The 25,079-nt window shown below is 42.8% G+C and overlaps 1 protein-coding gene across 1 annotated transcript in view; it reads left to right on the plus strand.

The window, feature by feature from the left end:
* The window catches only part of dner (delta/notch-like EGF repeat containing), a 342,780-nt gene that overhangs the window by 28,778 nt on the left and 288,923 nt on the right, over positions 1-25,079 (plus strand). The window lies entirely within an intron of this gene.

A 25,079-nucleotide genomic window follows, 5' to 3' on the forward strand; every position in this document is an offset into this window, starting at 1 on the left:
AGGCTGCATCTGTCTGGAATTGAATATATTGTCCAGCTCTGGCAAATAGGGCATCAGTGACCAGTGAGATGCAGTCGTGTGCAGCCATTTACGAGATGACACCAAGGTCCACTACTGATCCTTGGAAGGAGCCAGAAGCGCAGAAATTCAACGACACAGTGACTTTGACAGCCACTGGCAGGGCCTGCGACCAGTGCTGTGAGGTGGGATGTCTTCAGTGATGAGGGCACAGATCTCTGTGACCATCTGCCTGGAGAATCACAGTCTCCTGCGGCACTGGGTCTCGGTCATCTCCAGGTAGCTCTGTCTTTTTGGTAGATCCTATGCTGAGAGTATGGCTTCCATTTCCTTCATGCCTCTCTTCCCATCTGCCCTGCCCTCCTGATGCCTGGGGCTCCATCCTTCTTGTGGAGAGTGTTGCTCTCCATTGCCACTAGGCCCAAAATCTGAGAGTCATGCCCCCATTGCCAGCTGCTGCCTTCCTTACGCTCAGGTGGCTCCCCAATTGTGTTTGGCAGCCTAGTCCCCCTCCTCTCATGCCTCCGCGATGCCGGGACGGTGATGACTCCTGCACTGCCCAAATGTTTACTGCCCACTCTCCCCACCCCCTGCACTGAGCCGATGGCACCTGTTTCCCAATGGGTGAGGCTTCCTCTGTGCTATGACCCTTTTATTGGGCCAAGCTAATTCCCTGGGGCAGCCATGACTGGCTCTCCACTGTGTGTCCACCTCCATTCAGCTGTTCTGCCCCAGACAATGTGTGCAGTTCATGCGCCCCCGTGAAAATCACAACATTTCCCTTAAGGAGCTCTCAATGAGCTCTTTAATCACACAACATAAAAGCAAAATACTGTGGTTGCTGGAAATCTGAAACAAAAGCAGAAAATGCTGGAAATACTCAGTAGATCTGGCAGCATTTGTGGAGAGAGAAACAGAGTTAATGTTTCAGGTCTGTGACCTTTCTTCAAAATGGCTCTTTAACCATGGTAGTTGGTCTTCGTAATGATCGGGCAAGATTGCAGGGCTGCCCTCCCCCTTCGAGGTGAAACTAGCCAGTGCTGGGAATGGCATGGGAAACTGGCATGCCGCCTGGTGCCGGTACATTCGACCCTGGCCCGCCTCCTTTCCCACCACTGCAGGTCCCGAAAGGTCCTTCCTATGACTCTATGACCATGACACTATCTTATGTTTGATTTTAGCACAAGGTCTGAGGACTGAGCTAACTGAATGGCATAATAACGCAGAATTCTGAGACGTTAAAAACTGGCACTGGTTCAGTACACACCACATAGTAATGGAACAAGAGTTCAAATCTTGTGATTTTCTCCACACATGCAAAGTCGCTCCTGAGAGGGGCTTTGCATCATTAGACAATCATTTTCCTACCCCACAGCTATCAAGCAGCTCTTTAACTAGCAGCTGCAGCCTTTAAGAGGTACAATTGTGTGTTGTTTCCTGCTCCTTTCTGACAGTGAGCTCGCTACAGTAGGGCCAGTCTGGGCAGGGTGCTCATAGTGAATGCATAATAAGGAAATTCCGTGTGTTCGGCCCAGCACTATGTTGGCTCACGCCAAGATCTCTATTCTCCGATCTTTTTTCCTTCTATGAATATAAGACACTACTTAATTTATGCAAGTTCAGGAACAAATTGCTCACATCTGTGGTCTCTAATTCAGCAAAACAGCTCTGTATGAATTTGAGAGTTAAAGAAATTCTAACTCTGACCTTGATACTGACTACAAGGGTAAAAATAATGGGCAAAGGGGTTCTTTTGTGTTGGTCATGGTTGGGGAGTGGGGAAAGTGGCATTGTTCCTCCAGGCTTCTCCTATAGCTCAATGGCCATTTAGTAGTCAATTGTATTGCCTGATGTGTATATAAATCAAAATTTACTAACCTAATACAGTAATATGATTTAATCTGAAGGGATATTGGTTTGCTGGTGAACATTAGATAAGTCCCTTTGCGAAGTTAGCCAAAATCTGTTTAAAGATATTTGTGATTTCCCAGTCCATCTACAGTGTGGGAATATTGACTCTTTGGGAAATATGACAAACTGTAGAACAAGATTCAATCAATCTCTGTAAAATATTATTGAGTCTGAATTGATCATGTAAGATAGGATCTGTGTGAGCTGACTGAAATAACTCAGGAGGAAATCTCAGGAGAGAATTTGATAAAAGGATTCAATCAGCATGTTGTTTGCAATATGTTTACTATTGTTGAAGATAGGAAGAAACTATTACTTTCCCAACAGGTCCAGAGCATGTACTACTAGAGCATTCGGATCATGCTCATGCTTATTTCTCTGATACATAAGAAGCTATGTTTTTGCAGCTTTTACCCATGTATACCGATTGGTCCAGATGTTCCATCTATTTTACTAGCATTTTAGCTTTAAAGACTGTTAATCTGTAAATACACAGCATGGATTCCAGCCAGATTTAGAGGATGTCTGGTATTTTGGATCAGGATATACAATATAGCTCACTAATGAATAAGAGATGAGTGGGTTCCTTCACTGACTTGCATCTTTCACTGACTGAGAAACTGGACAGGCACTGTGCTGTCAATTATTTCAGCTGAGAATGGGAAGTTCCTTGTGGGGAATTCTGGCAGATGGAAGGAACTTGTGTCCTACCTCCTGATCATCATCGCCAGACTGCTCCTAAGCAGCTACACTTCAATAACTCCAAAATAGTGAGATGAGCAGTGGCCCTCGTTATGGGAGATCCCGTGGTCCTGAAGTGTAATACTTTTCCAACTTTCACACCATCCAGTCTCACAACAGCATGAATGTTTTATCTTGAAAATTAATCATCAATTTACTAACAATATTGCATTCAAATTGTATTAAAAACTTTATGATGTTTCAGGTTTTTGATTTTTTTTTCCTGGAAGGGATTTGGGAATGAGCTTCTGGGAATGAAGCCTTTCTTTAAAAAAGAGTGATTTCTTACAGGTTTAAAAATAGCTTCTTGGACAAAGAATGCATTTGTTAAAGGGTCAGGGGTGGAAGATGTGTCTTACAACCAGATGATCCACTTTATGGAATGTTGCAGCTTGCACTCTATTTCAGATTGAGTGAATTGTCTCATCCCAAGCTCATTAAGACATGACGGTTCCTGTTCATTTTCAGAAGAACAGGAGATGCTTTCTTTAAACCTAAAGAGGTGGGATGAGAGGAGAAGTAGCAGGTTTTATTAACAGCCCTACTGGCAAATCACTGCATGGGGGAAGAAGTCAGAGAGACAGCCTGCTCACTTGTTAGGAACACAGAGAAAAAAGAACAAAGAGGCATACAGGTGCAGGCAGTCTGCCAACTCAGGCTGGAGACCAAGCATGGCCTGGTGGGGGCAAACATATTCATCACAAGCCCACAGATGGTTAGAATTAAAGGCTGACATGTTAAACAAGCCCAGTTGCAGGGACAGTGTAGTATATAGTATATTGTATATTGTTATTTTTTGTCATTCCCAAGTATGCATGAGCAGAACATGTCTGATTGATTGTATATGTGTGGCCATTAGGGCACTGGAATACGAGCCAGTAACATTCATTAACAAGAGAGAGTACCACTGCTTTTTTAATGATTTTTCAGGCTTTACTTCAGCAGCTCTGATGTAGGACAATGAAATGGCCTGAGACAATATGAAATTGGAGCTTAGATCATGGACCATGGCATGGAGAAAATTGCACTGATTGCCCATGGATTAGAACCCCTCTTAAACTTAGGGCCATTATTAAATAATTAGTCAATTAAGCAATTGTATTGATGCCCTGTTTCCCTGTTTTCATAAGTTGAAACACACATTTCATCAAGAATAGTCGATAAGGTGGTGAAAGAAGGAAAGAAAGGGCAACATTTAAATTTTCCTTGTCACATCTCTCAGAAATGTCACAAAACACTTCACCTACAATGAATTGATTAACTGTTATTATACAGGCAAACATAGCAACCATTTTGTGCACAGCAAGATCCCACAAACAGCAAATGAATGAATTACCTGTTAATCTGTTTGGGTCAGGGAGGAATATTGCCAGAATACTGAGAGCTCACTGCTTCGAATAATGCAAGATCTATAAAAGCCATCTGTCCAATGAAACGAATAGACGGGGCCTCAGATGAACGTCTCATTAGAAGGTCAGCACCTGTGACAATACAGCACTCCTTCAATATGGCACTGGAATGTAAGCCGAGTTTCATGTGCTCAAGTATGGTAAGAGGCAAGAGAGCTAGCAACTGGATTAAACTAACTCCTGCAGGATTTCTTTTCCAATGTTTCTGATCATACTGATTATCCAAAGAGCCATACTCAAAATATTTGAATTTCAGATAACATTAATTTCTCAGATCTTTTCTGAGTTGCTGAATATTGGTTGCATAAAATTAAAGGAAGAATCCAAAACTCTTACAGTGCTGTATTCTACTGCAATACAGTAATTCAAGAGGTACTCACCCTGCATAGAGAAGTGTTCTATATTAGAGGTATTTGTAAAGTTTAGTGAAGCATAGTAGATGACTGAGCTGAAACTGCAGAGGTTTTTGTATGGGATGGAGGGGGCAGGATATACGTTATTTGCTCATTTTGATCTAACCCCTTGCAGATAAACCCTTGAATACTGAAAATTAAGGGGTTATCTAATTGAGGTGTAGAAGACGATTAAAGGATTTGATCGCATAGATGGAGATGAATCTGGTGAGGGAGGCTAACACTAAAATTAGAACTAGGCCATTCAGGAGTGAAGTCAAGAAGCACTCCTTCACACAAAGTGTAGTGGAAATCTGTCTCTGTCACCCCCTAAAAGCTGTAGAGGCTAGGGTCAGTTAAAATGTATAAAACTAAGATTGATAGATTTTTGTTAGGCAAGGTTATTAAGGAATGTGAAACCAAGGTGAGTTAAGTTTCAGATCAGCCTTAATCTAATTGAATAGTGAAAAGGGTCAAGGGGATGAATGGCCTACTCCCTTTTCTATCCGAGGGAATGGTTGGAATCACCACCTCCTGGCTGATGGCAAAAATATGCATTTTACATGTATTATGTTAAGGAAACAATACTATGAAGGTACAAAGACAAAACTTACAATTGTAGTTCACAAGCAGGAATTGTTGACAATATTCATTTAGCGAGAAGCCAAGATGCTTCACAGTATGAGACTTAAATATTTGGAGTCAGTGTTAAGAAAAATTGCAAGCAAACTCTTCCGAGCAATCTCAGAATTACACCTATGTGTAATCTAGGAAGGCGTGAGAGTGGCCTGGAATGATGTGCCATCTGAGTTTTTCCACTTTTTGTGAGGAAGTGCCTGTTCTCTACTAAGAACTTCTATAAAATATTCCCTGTGAAATTGAGAACTTACTGTGGGGAGAATCATGAATGAGAAACCTAATCCTACTACAAATAAATAGCAATCTTGTTCATTTCTCTCATGTTTTTCCTTTTAGTATCTATCTCCCAATTTTGTTCATGCTTTCTAAATGCTTCTCAATCTAGGGATGAAGGAAAATTTTTATCAGCATTTTCTTTTATAGATAGACTAGCCTGTCTTTTACAAACTGCAGCATTACTTATCAGTAGCATCCGAGTTTCAATTCAGTTCTGAGTAGAAATGCTTCCAAATTTAGCTTGCTCCTATGACAAAATAGATTTTCACCAACCAGTGATACATTACTTCAGCAGATCATCCTTAGAACATTTCTTTCTGTCACATCATTCATTCTACTGATGCAACATTTTTGTTGTGTATGCAGAACGTTATCAAAACCATATCACAAAGCCCAAGTAAGGAAGCACTTTTGGTGTTTTTAAACCCACACTAAGAAAGGTGATGCTTGCAACATTAATGTCTTTATTTAAGTGCCTTTATTTTAATTAATAGTGGAATTTTCTTGCTGACTTTTAACCCCTGCCTATTATTTTTATTCCCCTCCATCCCTTTGTTTTGTTCAGATCCATTAATTGACTCATTATTTCCCGTTTCCAGTTCTAATGAAAGGACTACACCTGTCTTTTATGTACATAATATTACAGAGTATTTACAGCACAGAAGCAGACCATTTGGCCGAACAGGTCCATGCTGGTGGAAGAAAGAGAGGTAGAGAGATTTGGGGTAAAAGTCTGCAAAGGAAACCCGACCCGAGCCCGAACGCCGGACCCGGAAGTCTGACCTGACCTGAACCCGACATATGTCTTCGGGTCCCGTTGGGGTTCGGGTCGGGTAGCAGGCCTTTACGTCAGTACATGGGTAAAGGCCAGCTACCCGACACCACCCTGACGGGATCCGACGACATGTGTCGGGTTTGGGTCAGGTCGGGTCGGACTTCCGGGTCCAGCATTCGGGCTCGGGTCAGGTTTCCTTTGCAGATCTTTAGTTTGGGGAGGGTATTCCAGAGCTTAGTGCCTTGGCAGGTGAAGGCATGACCGTCAATGGTGAAGTAGTTAAAATCGGAGATGCACAAGAGGCCAGAATTGGTGTAGCGCAGATATTTTGGAGTTGTAGGGCTGGATGAGGTTATAGGGATAGTGAGGGGTGAGGCCAAAAAGGGATATGAAAACAAGGATGAGAATTTTAAAATTGAGATGCTGCTTAAACAGGAGTCACTGTAGATCAGCCGAACATAGGGTGAGTTATGGTTTATAGTTGATGCAAAAATACTCAATTTCCAGCACGGTTTTGTCTTACTTTAATCAGCAGAAAATAGAGAACTTTATTTGCCAAGACTTTTTGGGGTAATTTTGACTTTCTGCTATAGTGTAAAATGGGTGATAGCAAATTGGCAGCCCATTTTACATCGCTCAGATTTTTATTTCCATTTCAATGGGAGATACCCTGGTCTTTCTACTCATTTCTTCTTGATTGGGGCACATCACTTGAGGAGGAGTCTTCTGTTTGTTACAGAGATGTGCTCCTGGCCCTAACCAACCTTCGGGCTTTGAGGCTATTTAAATACAGGAGGCAAGCTCTTTAGGAGAACTCCTGTGGAGTCTGGCCGAAATGGAAAGGAAGGGGAAATTTAGCTGTGGAAGGCCCCTATGCGTGGGGCTTCAGGCATCCTCTGTGCGGCCTGCAAGTAAAGATTTTTATCAAGTAATTTTTCCTCTTTCCTTCTGTGCAACAACAATTACAACTTGCACTTATATAACACCTGCAACATAGTAAACACAAGAACACAAGAAGTAGGAGCAGGAGTAGGCTATTCAGCCCTTCGAGCCCGCTCCGCCATTCAATGAGATCATGGCTGATCTTCTACTTCAACACAATTTCTGTGCACTATCCCTGTATCCCTTGATGTTTTTAATGTGTAGAAATCTATCATTCTCAGCTTTGAACATACTCAATGACTGAGACTCAACAGCCCTCTGGGATAGAAAATTCCATTCACCACCCTCTGAGTGAAGAAATTCCTCCTCATCTCAGTCCTAAATGGCCTGCCCCTTATTATGAGACTGTGTACACTGGTCCTGGACTCCCTAGCCAGGGAACATCTTTCCTCTATCTACCCTGTCGAGCCCTGTAAGAATTTTGTATGTTTGAATGAGATCACCTCTCAATCTTCTAAACTCCAGTGAATAAAGGCCCAGTCTATTTAATCTTTCCTCATAGGACAATCTGTCTATCCCAGGAATTAGTTTGGTGAACCTTCATTGCACTCCCTCTATGGCAAGTATATATTTCCTTAGGTAAGGAGACCAAAACTGCACACAATACTCCAGGTGCAATCTCACCAAGGCTCTATGTAATTGCAGTAAGACATCTTTACTCCTATACTCAAATCCTCTTGTAATGAAGGCCAACATATCACTTGCTTTCTGAATTGCTCGCTGCACCTACATGTTAGCTTTCAGTGACTCATGAACAAGGACATCGAAGTCCCTTTGAAGTTCAACACTTCTCAGTCTCTCACCATTTAAGAAATGCTCTGTATTTTCTTTCCTACCAAAGCGGATAACTTTACATTTCTCCACATTGTATTCCATCTGCCAGATTTTTGCCCACTCGCTTAGCCTCTCCAAATCCCCTTGAAGTGTCTTTGCATCCTCCTCACAACTCACACTTACACCTAGTTTTGTGTCATCTGCAAACTTGGAAATATTACATTTAATCCCCACATCCAAATTATTGATATGGATTGTGAATAGCTGGGGCCCAAACACTGATCCTTGCAGTTACCCACTAGTAATAGCCTGCCAATCCGAAAATGACCCATTTATTCCTACTCTCTCTTTTCTGTCTGTTAACCAGTTCTCAGTCCATGCCAGTATATTGCCTCCAATCCCATGACCTCTAATTTTGTTTACCTCTTACGTAGCACTTTATCAAAGCTTTCTGAACATTGAAATATACCACATCCACCACTTCTCCCTTATCTATTCTGCTAGTTACATGCTCAAAAAAACTCCCAAGTGATTAAAGGCCATTCTTTGTGAGGGCTTAAACTTTAGGCCACTTTGTCATTTTCCCACTGGCGCCTGGTTTGACTCCTGCTCTGATTGACTAGATGGAAGTATGTTTTTGTTTATTGGTCATGAAATTCCTAAGCCAATCCACAGTATAAAACTGTCCAAACTCCATGGCAATTGGTACTGCCTCAAACAAGAGGCCACAGCTTATGGCTGTTGTAAAAGATGATTAGGAAAATTTACTCTGCATGAAACTCATGCAATACCTGACCTGGGGGTATTGGGTTCTGATAATGTGAACAAAGAGTAACATTTTCTATTTCTTAGTACTGATTTCTCTTGAAGCACATTAGTTTCAAAATCTATATTTGTTAAAATGTAGAAATTCAACATTACCCATAAGGATCAGCCAGTGGGTGCTATAAAAATGCAGCCTGTTCATCAGCTACAGGAGAATAGTTCCAAATGTACCATCTGGTTACTCAAAATTCTCAACCCCACCAGATGTGAACCATTTCCTACTGTGTACATATCTCCATAGAAGAGATAAGCAAATATACCAAAGTGGAATTGAGTGTGTTCAACAATAAACATTACAAGGCAAAATAATAATCCATTTATCCTTTGGTTGTTACTTTTCAGCTTAGTGATGTCTTGTGTTGAGTGATTAAGATTTATTAATGGGGCTAAAGCCATTGGCTAATTAGGGAAGCCTTTATAGCTTCAGCAGCCCAGTTGCCACAGCATATTTTTACAACCTTGTGTTTACTATCTTTGTGATAACACACCTCCTGCTACGTACTGTCCTTGCTCTGATCCCCACGAGAGGCTTTTCTTATAGATGAATCACTGGTGAGTAGAACAACTTTGTAATAATAAGGTTGGATGCTCGTTTGAACCTCCAGAAACAAACTTGTTATAATTGTTTTTTTCCGAGGACTATTAATTGCAAAGATGTTGTTGTTTTTGCAGCAAAGACCTTGCGTACTGATGCATTTGCCCTTCTCTCTTTGGGCTGTATGCTTCTGGTTCTGGGATACAAAAGGAATCCAGGAACTGATGACAAGAGTCACAGTTTACAAACTGGGCATTTTCTGAAATTTAACTATTGCAACAAAAAAATCCTATCTTCATCATAAAGACAGTGGCCTGAATTTTGCAGTAGTAATGATGGAAAACTGCAGTTACTCTACTGAAACAGACAGCAGTGTCGGGAGTCGGTACGTGCACAGAATAATGCTACATTCTAGAAGTTGCTGTCAGTGAGTGTAGGCTGCAGCAAAGGGTGTGCTGGTGAGGACCCTGCTGTGTGATTGCCTTAAGAGTGATGTCCCTTTAAGATCTCAGCATGCTAATGATCTAAGTACCAGATGCAGTCATGTGACTACAAGCCTTAGTCACTCTGCAACTGTAACACCTAGAGGAAGGTTCTGTAAATAGTTTGTTCTGTACTGTATATAATAGTTTAGCTGTTAATAAACCTGTTTGAGATCTTCAGCAAACTGGACTCCACGCATCTCATTTATGTTGCATCAGACAACATAAAGAACTCATTAAATGGTGGCAGCTGTGGTGAAAAGACAAAATCTAATTTGAAGACCACAGGTAAAACAGCTTTGAAAACAACTCTTCCTACAGCTAAAAGACAGCAAGTTCAAAAGAAATACTGGCCCAAACAGTGGCAAGGCAACAGCTGTAGAAGACAGAGCTCAAAACGACAGGCTGCAAGTAAATTCTTGTGCTCAGGTGAGTCACTGTGCCGATGGTCGAGGAATCCCCATTTAAAAAATAGAAGCTTTGAAGTGCTTAACAAATCGATTTTATTTTCAAAGGCTCCATGAAAAAAAACCAAGCAAAACCTGATTTCACTCCCAGGCTGATTGAGGTCAATGCTATTATAGGAGGTGTCCAAAACAAAAAGCATGGGAAACCTCCAAACACTGCAGAATCTCCATTCCCAAAGCCAAAGTTAAAAAAATCATTAAACCACTCAAGCATGAAACAATTGAACTGCCTATTGAACATCTATGTAAACAGACAAGTTTGTGTGCTGAAAGCAAGATAAACACAGAACACTGTCAAACACCTGCTCCTCTCCAACCAAGCATTTAGTCTAAATAACAGAGAGGTTGTTTTAAAGGGGAATCAGCGAGAGTCATAGAAAAAGTCTTAAAGCAAGTTTTAAGCAAAAGAACAGCAGAAAAATGGATAACAAATTTGCAAGAATGAACTGGAAGGCCATTGATATGCTATACGAGTTCAAACTTTTCAAACAAAGAATGCAGTTATGTTTCACAGAGCAACTGATTATAGAACCAGAGAAGCAAACTGTAAAAATACTGATAGCAGTTGGAAATGAGGGATTATACAGAATCGATACCTCTGGTTTATCTGAAGAGGACCAGAAAGACCTTGCAAAGATATGGAAAGTGCTGGAAGATCAGCTCCAGCTAGGAGTGAATTTTAAAATTCACAGCCTGAAAATGATGTCCTATAGGCAACAGCCATAGGAATCAATAGATCAGTTCATCAATAGATGTTGTAGTAAGGGCAACAAATGCGATTTTTTAGGAAGTGAGCTGTCAGAGTGACTAATGGAGCTGTAATTGTCTCAACACCTATTGAGGCATTTCAAAAAGACCTCTTGGGGAAAAAGAAAGGTCACAGCATTGATGCACTACTAGATGATGGCAGGAAATATTAAGCCATAGTAGCTGGACAACAGTATCTGCAAGCACTAGATGCAGCCAACAGTATTGGCACAAAAACCAGGTCAAAAAGAGCAAGCAAGCTGTGTGGTAAGTGTGGTTGGTCCCACTCACCATGAAGTTGTCCTGCGTTTCAAGACCGGTGCAGGGCGTACAGTACAAAAGGACACTGGGCCCACCTGTGCAAGAAATCTGGCTCCAAAGACACAGCCAGAAGTCACAGTAGGACACAAGCAAATAAGACAGGCACAGCAACAGGGCAACAGCAGCAAAGAAAGGGCCAGATACCCATGTAAACACAAGCCAATACACAAAATCCACAGCTAAACAGACTTAAGACAAGACTTAGAAAGGAGTGATGCTCAGCCAGAAGACAAGCAGGTGTTTCACATTGTGAACCTGACACATTGTGTTGATGAAGTCAAAAAAATGGAAGTTTCTTGCTACCATTAACATCATGTGCCCAAAGAAAGTTGGCAAACACACACTCAGGGTTAAGATTGACACCAGGACTAGTGCAAATATCCTACCAGTCCTAATCCTGAAGGATATGTACTGGAGTCATTGGAAATTAATGATACAACTGACAACTGCACAGTTATCTGCATACAAAGGGTCACCCATCCCTTGCACTGGCACACTAACAATGCAATGCAGCTATGACAAGTCAGCATGGAAACCGCAAATATTTTACCTGCTCGATACAGCCGGACCAGCAGCGGCAGGACTACCAGTGTGTAAGGACCTCAACATGGTGACCATCCACGAGATCGCCAAGGTACCTATTACAACAGAAGAGACCAAGGATACCCGCATTGAGTCAGTCCAAGATCTACAACAAATGTACCCAGACAAGTTTGATGCCATCAGAGATTTCAAAGGTGATGTTGTACTGCACCTCAGAGAAGATGCAATTCCATCAATCACCCCACCTCCCCACCCCTAGAAAGTGCAGTGTGCACGTACAAGAAAAGTTTAAGCGTGAGTTAGATGACACGGAACTGTTACGACCTGGTGAGAAAGGTGTCTAGGGGTCCATCTCAGCCTTCACCTTCTTTTACTGAAACAGGGTTTAATTTTAAACACACTGTTTTTAGCTCCCCCTTGGTGAATCCTTGTTCACTACTTTCTAATTATAAGGCAAAGAAACCAGCACAAACAGGTTTTCCTAGGTTTAAAGAAGAAAAGTTAAAATTTATTAAACTTAAACTCTAATTCAGTTGATGCCTATGGATACACGACACGTTAGCATGCATTTGCGGTACACACATGCAAATAGAGACAGAAAAGAGCAGAAGAAAAAATAAAGTGGAAAGGTTTGAGGCAATATCTGAAGAGTTTTGTTACAGTTCTTTGAGCTCACTGTCGAGTCCTTGATTGTAGGTAGATCTTGCTTTTCGTTGGGGCCCAGTATTCTTCTTAAACCTTGTTCGCCAAAGGAGACTTTTCTCTCTTGGGGTTCATGTGTCTTCAGTGGATTCAGAGGCTTGTGAGAAAGAAAAGGGAGCAGACAGGAGAGCTCTTCTCAGTCCAGGAGCAAACAGTTTTTCTCCAGTTCAAACTGTTTGTACAATTCAGAAAAACCCAGGTTGCCAACCAGGTTAGTCATGTGACTAACTGGTCTGACCACGTCTTGGATTGTATCAATTTAGCAGTCTCTGGAATGCTCCTCTTACACACAATACATGGTGATCAATGTCCATTGTGGGTTGAATGTGTCAGGGAATGGTCCTTTATCCTTCCAAGCACTGTGTGTTAATATGCAAATATCTTTCCAGCCACAAATGATCTGTTTAACAAGTCCTCCCCGCACTCCAGTAACAGTTTAAAATCAATGTTCATGACAAAATTAATGTGCCTCATTCTTGGCAGGTGGGGGCCTAGCATGACAGAATGCTATGGCATCATCCGTTGTATGCATCAAACTTGTGCTGCTCAATTACGTGTGTATTGAAGAAAGATGGAGGAATCAGGCTGTGCCTAAATCCGAGGTGTCTAAACCTCTCCCTAAAGAGATGCCCCCACAAGATTCCAACATTAGAGGAATTGAATCCCAAGTTCACAGGAGCCAAATTCTTCTCTAATTTGGATGCTACACATGGATATTGGTCGTTACACCTAGCTAAGGAATCTCAAGAAGTCACCGCCTTCAGGACACCATTTAGAAGATACTGCTTCCAGAGACTACCCTTCGGCTTATCTGTCAGTCAAGACCTGTTTCATCAGTATATGGACTGTCGATGATATTACCTAAGAAGAGCATGATCGAAATCTTCATTCACTGATGGTCGTAGCTCGTCTTGAAGGGCTGGTTTTTAACAGCAAGAAGTGCCAGCTGAATGTAAGTCAGATCAATTTCTTTGGCTCCATTTATTCAGGTTGCAGAATCTGTTCTGACCCAGGCAAAGTCGAAGATGTAAGGCATATGCCTACCCCACAAGACATGGAAGACCTCCATAAATGTCTTGATTTTTCAACTTCTTGGCACCATACATTCCAAATTTTTCTGCCAAATCATCATCCCTAAGAGAGCTCTTAAAGAAAGACATACCTTATGTCGAACCATCGGCATATGTTTGAGTCACTCCATCAGCATTGTCAGCAGAAACCTGTACCCTGCAGTACTACGACCCAAGGAAGAAGACAATCCTGGAAGTCAATGCCTCACAGAAAGAGCTACGTGCGTGCATCCTGCAGTATGGTAAACCAATTGCATTTGGGTCCAAATGTTTATCCTCAGTACAATCCAATTACTTAAACATAGAGTGTGAAGCACTTGCTCTGGAGTTTGGGATCACGAGGTTCCACATCTACCTGTTTGGTAATCAGTTCACTGTGGAAACCGACCACAAACCACCGGAGATGATCTGGACCATTGACAAATCATTGACAAGTGCACTACCTTGACTACAGTGACTCTTAGTGAAAGTACAGGCGTACGGCTTCAACATCTGCTACAAACCGGGTACCAAAATTATCACCTTGGATATGCTGAGCACATTGCCAAACCTGAGCAAGAATGAAGAAGTCCCACTGATTTACAAGTCGACTGCATGGACATCGAGGTGGAAGATGTGCTCAAAATCGATTTATTGCATTTTGGTCAGCACAAATGTGACCAACTACAATCAGAAACAGCCAAACACCCACAACTTAGGGCACTGTGGAGAGTCATCATAGAAGGATGGCCTGATATGATAAAAGAGGTGCCAGAAACCCTCAGGTGCTTTTGGTCTTATAGAGATGAACTCGGTATCTCGAGAGGCGTCACTTTCAAGGGAAAACAAGTGATGGTGCCCAAGGTTCTCTGACAAGACATCTTGTCACAACTTCGCCAAGGCCATATGGGCATAGAGCGAACGAGACGACTGGCACATGACACTGTTTATTGGCCAAGGATCAATAATGACGTCGAAAGGTTAGTGAGGATGTGCGAGGCATGCCAGAGTCACCAGCCACAACAACGCAAAGAACCTCTACACCCTCACGAGATTCCATCAGTCCATTGGTCCAAAATCGGCACTGATCTATTTTCCGTTAATGGAGATGATTTTATCTTAGTCACCGATTACTCCTCCAAATTTCTAATTGTCAGGAAGGTAAAAGACACTTCAAGTGCAGTTGTCGCAGAATTCCATATTCAGTCTAGTCGGTGCACTGAAGAAATCATTTCTGACAGTGGGCCACAGTATATGGGCAAACCTTTCAGAGATATGTGTGCCAAATGGTGCATAAACCATGTGATATCCTCACCACATCACCCTAGATCTAATGGTCTTGCTGAGTGAATCATCTGCACAGTTAACTCACTTATCCTGAAGTGTAAGACAGTGAAATAAGACTTTTGTGTTGCCATGCTCCACCTCAGAGCTACACTGATGGATATGGGCTTACCGTCACCAGCAGAGATCATGTTTAGCAGACAAGTGCAGATGACACTGCCAAGCCATCATCTATCCAAATTCTCTGAGATGCAGGAGACACTGTTCGAAAAATAAGGGAGAATGAAGATGGTGCATGACCAACATGCAGGGGCGGAACTATCTCAGCTACATGTAGGACAAAAGGTCAGGGTCATACATCCCTCAATGAGAACATGGTTACCCGTAGAGGTATCCAATGTATGCAGTGAGCCTAGGTCTTATACGAGATCACTCGCGGAGCAGTGTTGAGAAGGAACCAAAGCCAACTAAGAGAAGTGTGGAATACTCCAATTGCGCACAGCGGACTCAAAAGAACACACTCCGACGATGAAGGTGTGACAGAACAACAGGACAATACCAACACAGTGACAACAGGCCTTCAAACCAAAACAGCCAAGGATGAAATTCACATCACCAGAAGGTTATACCATAACCAGATCTGGAACAATTCTCAAACCACAGAAATGATATATGGACTTTTAAGTCTCTGCACTTGTAAATTTCGCAATCTCTATACCTGTAAATTTTATAATCAATATCCTGTATATACTAATTTTGATATCTCATTTTATGTGTTTTTACTTGTAGCATACATGACTTATCTTTGGAAAGAAAGGGGATGTTGTGTGATCGCATTAAGAGTGATGTCCCTTTAAGATCTCAGTATGCTAATGAGCTAAGTACCAGGATGTAGTCATGTGACTAGCCTTAGTCACTCTGCAATTGTAACACCAAGAGGAAGGTTCTGTAAATAGTTTGCTCTGTATTGCATATAATAGTTTAGCTGTTAAACCTGTTTGAGATCTTTAGCAAACTGGACTCTGCGCATCTCATTTATGTTGCATCAGACAACATAAAGAACTTATTACAGACCCTGGACTGCAATCAATGGGAAATCAATTAAACTGATGAGAACTTCTACTCTTACGCTCTTCATCTCTTTGGCCTCCTTATCTCGAGAGACAATGGGTAAGCGCCTGGAGGTGGTCAGTGGTGTGTGGAGCAGCGCCTGGAGTGGCTATAAAGGCCAATTCTAGAGTGACAGGCTCTTCCACAGGTGCTGCAGAAAAATTTGTTTGTCGGGGCTGTTACACAGTTGGCTCTCCCCTTGCGCTTTTGTCTTTTTTCCTGCCAACTGCTAAGTCTCTTCGACTCGCCACAATTTTGCTCTGCCTTTATGGCTGCCCCCCAGCTCTGGCGAACGCTGGCAACTGACTCCCACGACTTGTGATCAATGTCACAGGATTTCATGTCGCGTTTGCAGACGTCTTTAAAGCGGAGACATGGACGGCCGGTGGGTCTGATACCAGTGGCGAGCTCGCTGTACAATGTGTCTTTGGGGATCCTGCCATCTTCCATGCGGCTCACATGGCCAAGCCATCTCAAACGCCGCTGACTCAGTAGTGTGTATAAGCTGGGGATGTTGGCCGCCTCGAGGACTTCTGTGTTGGAGATACGGTCCTGCCACCTGATGCCAAGTATTCTCTGGAGGCAGCGAAGATGGAATGAATTGAGACGTCGCTCTTGGCTGACATACGTTGTCCAGGCCTCGCTGCCATAGAGCAAGGTACTGAGGACACAGGCTTGATACACTCGGACTTTTGTGTTCCGTGTCAGTGCGCCATTTTCCCACACTCTCTTGGCCAGTCTTATTCTCACTATATAAACCCTGAAAAAAGTTACATCTTGTTGAATGAGATGTAACTGGGATTTTAGGTGTGTGTTAAGTCAATAATTATTAATAGTCGTTTGGTAGTAAAGAACTTGAGTATTGCTGAAAATAGAGACATGTTGTTGAAGTTTTTCGTCTTGCACACATCAGGACAATCTGCAAGAATACAAATGTAAGGGAAAACAATGACTTTATATTGTATGAGGAGAGAGTGCTGATTGGTGGCAAGTGAACTCTGATTGGTAGAGGTGTTGCCAAGGAGTATGCACCAGTTTACGGTGACTGACAGTTAACTGCCAAGCGTTGTTTCAAATTTAAACCAAGCAGCTTGACTCTGATTGGTCAAGGCATTGCCCTGAGGAATGAACCAGTGAATTTAGCTATTTTAGCTGAAATAAGCGCAATGTTTGTACATGTTCTCTCTGTCTGCAAAGAACAGGGTCCTTTGTATTAATATATGTAGCTTCCAGTATGCGCAAATGCCCCACACTGCGAGCCCTACTGACAATCTTAATTTGGTTATCAGCTTAATTCTTAGCACACTCAGGATTATTTAGCAAATGTTGTCCTATTGTGGAATCACATCTAATGTTGGACACTGTGTTTTGAGTTTTGCAAGCATGGGCTGGTTGGGTATGGCCTGTACCTTGCCCATTGTGAACAGCAGAAAGGACATATTGTTTGATACGATCTGCCAGTCTTTGGGACATACGGCCTATATACTTAGCATCACACTGGCATTGAAATTCATATATCACATTATTCATTTGTGTGATAGGCGGGATGTCCTTTTGGCTTGATGGCAGCATCCTGTTAGTGGCGAACACCACACGTCATACATACCCTTCCAGGGTAATTTGAAGTAGACTGGGCACTTTTCAGGGCCGAAAATGATGGCCTTAGGCCTGTTCATAAGTTTGCGTGATATACAGCGAAAAATTATTTGATCAGGGTAGTCATTGTCATGCAGGATGTCTTTGATTCGCCCTATTTAATGAACTGATCATTTCTCGCTGTATATCGCGCAAACTTATGAATGGTCGTGAAAAGTGCCACATCAATGCAAGTCTTCCTTTTTATCTGAAAATTCAAATTAAAAGTGAAGGTTAAAGTGCCTTGAACTTCCTTGGTAAATGGCTGTGAGGATACTTCAATGTGATTGGCAGCTTACCCTGCTTGCTGTCATCACTGCTGCTACACGCCTGGAGATCCCCTTGACTTGGCAGCAGATTTAAACTGCCATTGGGAAAGGGAAGTTCACGCCACTGAGATCATTAGATTTTGCAGGCAGCTTACTTTGAGGTTCGCGGTATGTGCCATTGATGACAAAATCCAGGCCATTTACTTGAGGTGCAGATACTACAGATGGAAAAAAATAATTTTCTGACATGAGGTATTAGTAACATCACTATAATCATTATCTCATTGCTGTTTTTTGGAACTTTGCTGTTCACAAACTGGCTGCCATGTTTTCTACAATACAACGATTACAAGGGCAACGCAGTGGTAGGGCGGCACAGTGGCGCAGTGGTTAGCACCGCAGCCTCACAGCTCCAGCGACCCGGGTTCGGTTCTGGGTACTGCCTGTGCGGAGTTTGCAAGTTCTCTCTGTGACCGTGTGGGTTTCTGCCGGGTGCTCCGGTTTCTTCCCACAGCCAAAGACTTGCAGGTTGATATATAAATTGGCCATTATAAATTGCCCCTTGTATAGGTAGAAGAATTGAGGGAAGATGGGGATGTGGTAGGGAATATGGGATTAATGTAGGATTAGTATAAATGGGTGGTTGATGGGCAGCACAGACTCGGTGGGTCGAAGGGCTTGTTTCAGTGCTGTAACACTCTATGATTCAGAGTTCTTAATTGGCTGTAAAGTGCTTTGGGATGTCCTGAGGTAATGAAAGGCACTATGTAAATGCAAGCATTTCTTTTTTATTACTTGTTTAATGGTTAGCATAATTTTCATTGAAAAGAAATAGAAAATAGTCAGCATGTTGATTGTATGTTGATTTGCATAAATTTGGTGCACATTTTGCATGCTTCCTCATGAGCAATAGCTCAGCTGTCCAAAACAAAACAAAACTAGAATTATTCTTTTGTGGGTTGCACAAATATATTTTGCTTTGCAATTTCAGTCTGCTATTTGCAGAATAACATAGAGAAGGCTATTAGGAGCATAAATATTGTGAGAGGGGTTATGACTACTAAGGGAATTAGCAGATCCCCAGTCTTCAATTAATGAAGTTATGTTAAAGTTACAGCTTGTAACAAATGAATTTCTCTTCGTCCATTTCCTCTCTGGTATCTTAGATTTACTCAATGTAGTTCATGGATATATTTGGAGCCATTAATCTAAGAGCACAATGTGCAATTGTACAAACACTTCTGTAGGGACATTCTGTTTGCCTTCCAGTTTCTTGCTCCCTTGCTCCCAGTAGTCTGCAGACTAGAAGTTGCAGAGCAGTGTGAATAGCTTCTAATTAGAGTAACTCCTTGACACACAGTCTGGTGATTAATGACACTGTCCAGCTGTCAATTGTTTCCTGAGCTCCAGTCTGTTCCTTCTACCAATAATAAAACCTTTATTAGTGAATGTAGCCTGTAGACCTGCCTGCAGCCCTCAAGTAATTACAAAGCTATAGCACTCCTGTGAGATATTTCTAACCTTTGTGTGATTGAGGATTTATCTGGCCACAACATACATCCGTAAGGATGAAAGGATTTATGGGGGGAAATTGAACATCGTTGCCCCAAATCTTTTTGGTGAAAATTAATTGTTGGAATGGGTGAATTTCAGGATACAATCTCTCAAGTCTGATTTTCACTTGCAACCAAATTGGAAGAACATACCTTCCAGGTAAGCACGGTTCGAACAGGGTTGGGTGTCCTGCTTGAGCAAACTGCAGTTGTAACAGCAGTTGTAGGTTCCTGATGCAAAATTGATTATCAAGTGGGCAGAGCATGCTCTGCACAGTTGATCTGGGTTTTTATAAGCCTAACCAGTGATCCTTAAACCCGTTCACCTATCACCCCTGTGCTCTCTGACCTACATTGGTTCCCAGTCAAACAAGGTCTTGATTTTGAAATTCTCATCCTTGTTTTCAAATTCCTCCATGGCCTCGCCCCTCCCTATCTCTGTAATCTCCTCCAGCCCCACAACCCTCCAAGGTATCTGTGCTCCACTAATTCTGGCCTCTTGTGCATCCCTGATTTTAATTGCTCTACCATTGGTGGCCGTGCCTTCAGTTGCCGAGGCTCCAAGCTCTGGAATACACCTCACCAGTCTCCCCATTTTGCTTTCCTCCTTTAAGACACTCTTTGAAACCTACTTCTTTAACTAAACTTTTGGTCAACTGACTTGATAGCTCCTTTTGTGGCTTGTTGTCATACTTTGTTTTATAATGGTCCTGTGAAGCACCTTGAACGTTTTATCACGTTAAAGGTGTTATGTAAAGACAAGTTGTTGTTGTTGTTAAAGGGACCAATGGAGGCTGCCCACAGATAGGTCAGAAAAGGTTTTTACTGATAAATTTCCGTGGATCCAGAAGGAAATCGCCACTCATCCTCTCACCACCTGCTCCACCTCAGGATTTACCTGCGGCCCAGCTTGACATCACTGCCATCTGATATTCCTTAGATTCTGACTGGCGCTCTGCCTGATTGCTATCACAGCTCACCGGTTTAATTCAAATGAAGCCTGATTGCAGATTTGGCACACGCCTCTTGCTGTCTTATTTGGTCGTGCATTTGGATTGTCCTGCCCATTCCACACAGGAAAATGGCACAAATATCCCCGCCCACCCCACCCCACCCCACCATGTATATCATTTCCATTGTGCAACAAAAATTGTTCTTTCTTTCAGTTTCTCTTCAAAATATTTTTTCCTGGAGGCTGATTTGATGACCTTCTTTCTCCCTGGTCTCTTTCCAGTGTACCTCCTTAAGAAGTTGCTAGAAGTAATATGAATGATGCCTTTGGTGAAATCCTGTTCAATTTCCCTTTCATTTCTCCTGTGGAGAAGCACATGTTCTCAGTGTCTCCACTCCATTAAAGGCAAAGTGCACAGAATGAACATCAGTATATTTATTTAATTCTATAAATTCCTGCTTCTCTTATGGTGGCGTACTCCAGTCTGCTGTTTCGGTTGCTCTCCAGCTGGTGGCCAAATCAATTTCAACACTAAGTCTGTGTGACTTTTTCCTGCTGCTGATAACAGCTTACGAATATAGTAAAATAGGGGTGAAAGATCACAGATCTAGGGAAATTGTGAAACCTGTGGCTTTACTCTGTGTCAAGTGAAATTGAGTGTTTATTTAATGGGCATCAAATGGCATTGCAGTACTTCAGTGACATGATAAAAAAGCCTTGGAAGGCTCCTGATTTTAGATTGCATTTGAAATGCATAAGCTACTTCTAAACTTGTAGAAGTGGAGTCACATTCGTAATGCAATGTGACAGAAAAGCTGTTGTAAGTTAATGAGTAAGCCAGATAACTATGTCAGTGCTGCTCATACTTCATGGTCAACAGCTTGGTGCTTGGAGACTAAGAAGGTAGTTTTATGAGTTGGAACTCCTGGGCTGCTGGGAGTGTATATCAGAAAAGCAGGCATGCATCAACTCAATTTGTTGACCATTCATTTCAATGGTCAGAATATGTCCACCTAAATTCTGACATGTATTTTCAGTGAGTGAGGCTCCCTACCTGAAATGCGGACTTAGAAAATTACCCACTATACCTGGTAAAGAGAGGTTATAGATCAATGTTCTCCCTCACCCCTTTAAGACATGACACTGCTCTCAAACAAGTCAAATAGCTATAAAGACTTTGCAACTTACATTTTAATCTCATTCAGTTGAGTATGCCTGTAATATAGAATGTGATACATTTGACACCTGACACTCTGCCAATTCCTATGCTAACCTAATACAAAAGCAAAATTCTGCAGATGCTGAAAATCTGAAATAAAAACAGAAAATGTTGGAAATACTCCACAGGTCTGGCAACGCCTGTGGAGGGAGAAACTGAATTAATGGCCGGAATTTTACATCCCTCCTGGGGACAAGCTGGAGTCAGGTGGGGGTGGGGGTAGGTGTAAAATCAAGTGGGAGGTGGGGAGTGCCGTTCCCATTGCCTACCTGCCCTCGCTGCCATTTTACCTGCAGCGGGGAGGTGGCAAACGGCCCGCCCAACCCAGACCAATTGAGGCCCTTGTGGCCAATTAATTGCCAGTTAAAGGCCTCTCCCCCTGTTGCCGCTGATATTTTACCAGCGGCGGCTGGGCACTTCAACAGCTGAGGATGCCACCCAGTGACCACTAGGCGGCCTCCTTGTGGGCCTGGCGAGTGGGGGAACCCTCCTGATCGGGCACCCTGTGCCCCACAAAGAGCCCCCCCAGCAGCACAAGCTGCCCCCCACTAGAGCACCACCCCCTGCCCTCCTGATTGACCCCACTCCCTTCACTGGGACTCAGCCAATTGTCCCCGGCAAGGCCAGAAACCCCACTAATCTTTTACGGGGCCGGCGTTAATGCTGCTCCTCAGGCTGTGTGCAGTCCCAGCAGTGCCCACTGCTCCCGGTGGCACTGCTGGGACTGAAGAGCTGCCGGCTCGCTGATTGGCCGGCAGCTCATGGAGGTGGGAATTCCTGCCTCAGAGGGGCGGAAGTCTCACCCAGGGCCAATTAAGGGCCCGGGCCACACAAAATGGTTGCGTGGCTTCGAGGTCCATTGGAGGCGGGTTCTCCCCCGACTTTTAAGCTGGTGGTCGGTGCCTCTGCCGCCATGTAAAATTCCGGCCAGTGTTTCAGGTCAATGAGCTGCCTGATGAAAGGTCATCAACCTGAAACGTCAACTTTGTTTCTCTCTCCACTGATGCTGCCAGACCTGCTGAGTATTTCCAGCACTTTCTGTTTTTATTTCCTATGATAATCTTCTGGGGGTGGATCTGGGGCAAGACAGAACTGCTCCCCCCACCAGCCACCACCCCCCCCCGCCATGGAACTACCTTTGACCAATCCAAAATGCTGGGGTTGGAGTACAAGCACATTTTGGGTGGGCGAACACCCTATTTTTTGGCTTTATTGCGCTGCCTACCTCAGCAGGAAGAAAGAATGTTATTGCAGCATCTTGACACATCTTATGTGAAATTCCTTGTCAGTAAAGATCAGAAAACAACATGTAAGAAAAGGCCTTCGCTTTCAAATTTAACCACTTTTCCACCCGTGATTGATAGCTATGGGAAATTGCAAGTCCCACTATGTGTAGGTGTACTGGCAAAACAGGTCCCGATTCTGGGAAATAGGGCTTGCAATGTCCCATGGCAATTGATCGCAGTGAGCAGGCAGTACATTTAAAATGTAAGGCCTTTATCACATTTTGCTTTCTGATCTTTGGTTGGCATGGCCATTCCACACCTCCTATGGCTACTGTAATATCACCTATATCGCCAAATTGGAGGAACTTTACCACTTCAATATCAGCTTGTGATTGTTAGTTTCTATTCTGTATAATCTATATAATAACTGGCTCAATGTTTGCATTTACTAAAAGCAATTAAATTTATTTTTATTTAGAGATACAGCACTGAAACAGGCCTTTCGGCCCATCAAGTCTGTGCCGACCATCAACCACCCATTTATATTAATCCTACATTAATCCCATATTCCTATCACATCCCCTCAATTCCCCTACCACATACCTACACTAGGGGCAATTTACAATAGCCAATTTACCTATCAACCTGCAAGTCTTTGGCTGTGGGAGGAAACTGGAGCACCCAGCAGAAACCCACGTGGTCACAGGAAGGACTTGCAAACTCCGCACAGGCAGGACCCAGAACTGAACCCGGGTCACTGGAGCTGTGAGGCTGCGGTGCTAACCACTGCGCCACTGTGCCACTCTACCATCCTTATAAAAATCCCATTCACATATTCCAGGCGTAAAAATGCTTTTAGTGACCATATTGGCTCCCCACACATGCACCCCACTGTAAGTTCCTAAAATAAAATTTCAAACATATCAAACTTTAAATAATCACAAAATGCAACTATGAACCTACCATTTCCATCTTTCAAGGTCTAAAATGCCCCTCTCTCTGAAGTCTCTGTCTTAACCTCTGCTCTGTTCATGCATCTTGGATCCTTCAGCAGGTCTCCATGGCCTGATATCCTTTGGGCCTTCCTATTTTCTTTCCTTCCAGCCCAGCATCATGCACTGTGCCATTGCCTCTGCTACCATCACCTTTGTTGTGAACTAGCCCTTCTTTCAAAATGCTGTCAGTTCCTGGACTTCCCCAGAGTTCCCTTGAAACGGTCATACCAAATGCTTCCAGGTCCATCTCCTTGGCCCATCCCTCATGAGTGTGCCTAGACCTCAAACCTACTTCTCAGCCCTTTGTTAACCCTGCATGACAACCTCATACCATGAGCTTCCTCCTGGTTCCAGCCTGACTGTCCAGACCCATACTTTCCTTCCATTAGGAACTAGTACAGATGGCTCTAAAGTACATAGATTTAATTTACTGGTCAGTATTCTGAAATAAGAAAGATTTTCATTTATATCATGTCTTTCATGACACCAGGATGTCCCAAACCACTTTACAGCCAATGAAGTGCTTCCAAATTAGAGTCACTGTTTAATGTAGGAACCACAGCAGCCAATTTGCGCTCAGCAAGCTTCTAAAAACATCAAAATGATAATGACCAGTTAAGCTGTTTTTAGTGATTTTGGCTGAGGGATAAATATTTGCCAAGACATTGGGATAACTCCCCTAATCTTCTTCAAAATAGTGCCAGAGCACTTTTTACATCCACCTGAGAGAATAGTTGGGGGCCTCAGTTTAACATCCCATCTGAAAGATAGCATATCTGACAGTGTAGCACTCCTTCAGTATTGCAGTGGAGTGCCAGCCTAGATTTTTCCACTCAAGTGCTGGAGTGAGACTTGAATCCACAACCATCTGACTCAAAAGTGAGAGCATTACCAACCAGACCACGGCTGACTCCTTACATAATGTATACTGAGTAGATCAGGAGTGGCCAACCATTGTCTCCCAAGCCATCTTTTGGTCTTCGACGGCAGAAGTGCTGTTTTTTAAAGTTCAAAGAAAACTCTATGCAGTTAAATTTATATTTAACACAAATCCAACAGAGCGTTTTTAACTATAGCTATTATCCCATCTACCACAGTGCTACATGAATATGACTTTTTCACTGATTTCAAGCTCTGTTGACATATTGTCTCCTAATTTTAGGATGTTTAAAAGATTAGGTACAGCCATATTTGAGCCTTTGAAATCTCACGAAACTTTCGCAAACCTTGTGCAGGGAAGCACTTGAATAAACCAAATATGTATCGAATTATGGGGTGTGAGGTTTGA

Source organism: Heterodontus francisci, chromosome 11 (genome assembly GCF_036365525.1).
Source record: "Heterodontus francisci isolate sHetFra1 chromosome 11, sHetFra1.hap1, whole genome shotgun sequence".
NCBI lineage: Eukaryota > Metazoa > Chordata > Chondrichthyes > Heterodontiformes > Heterodontidae > Heterodontus > Heterodontus francisci.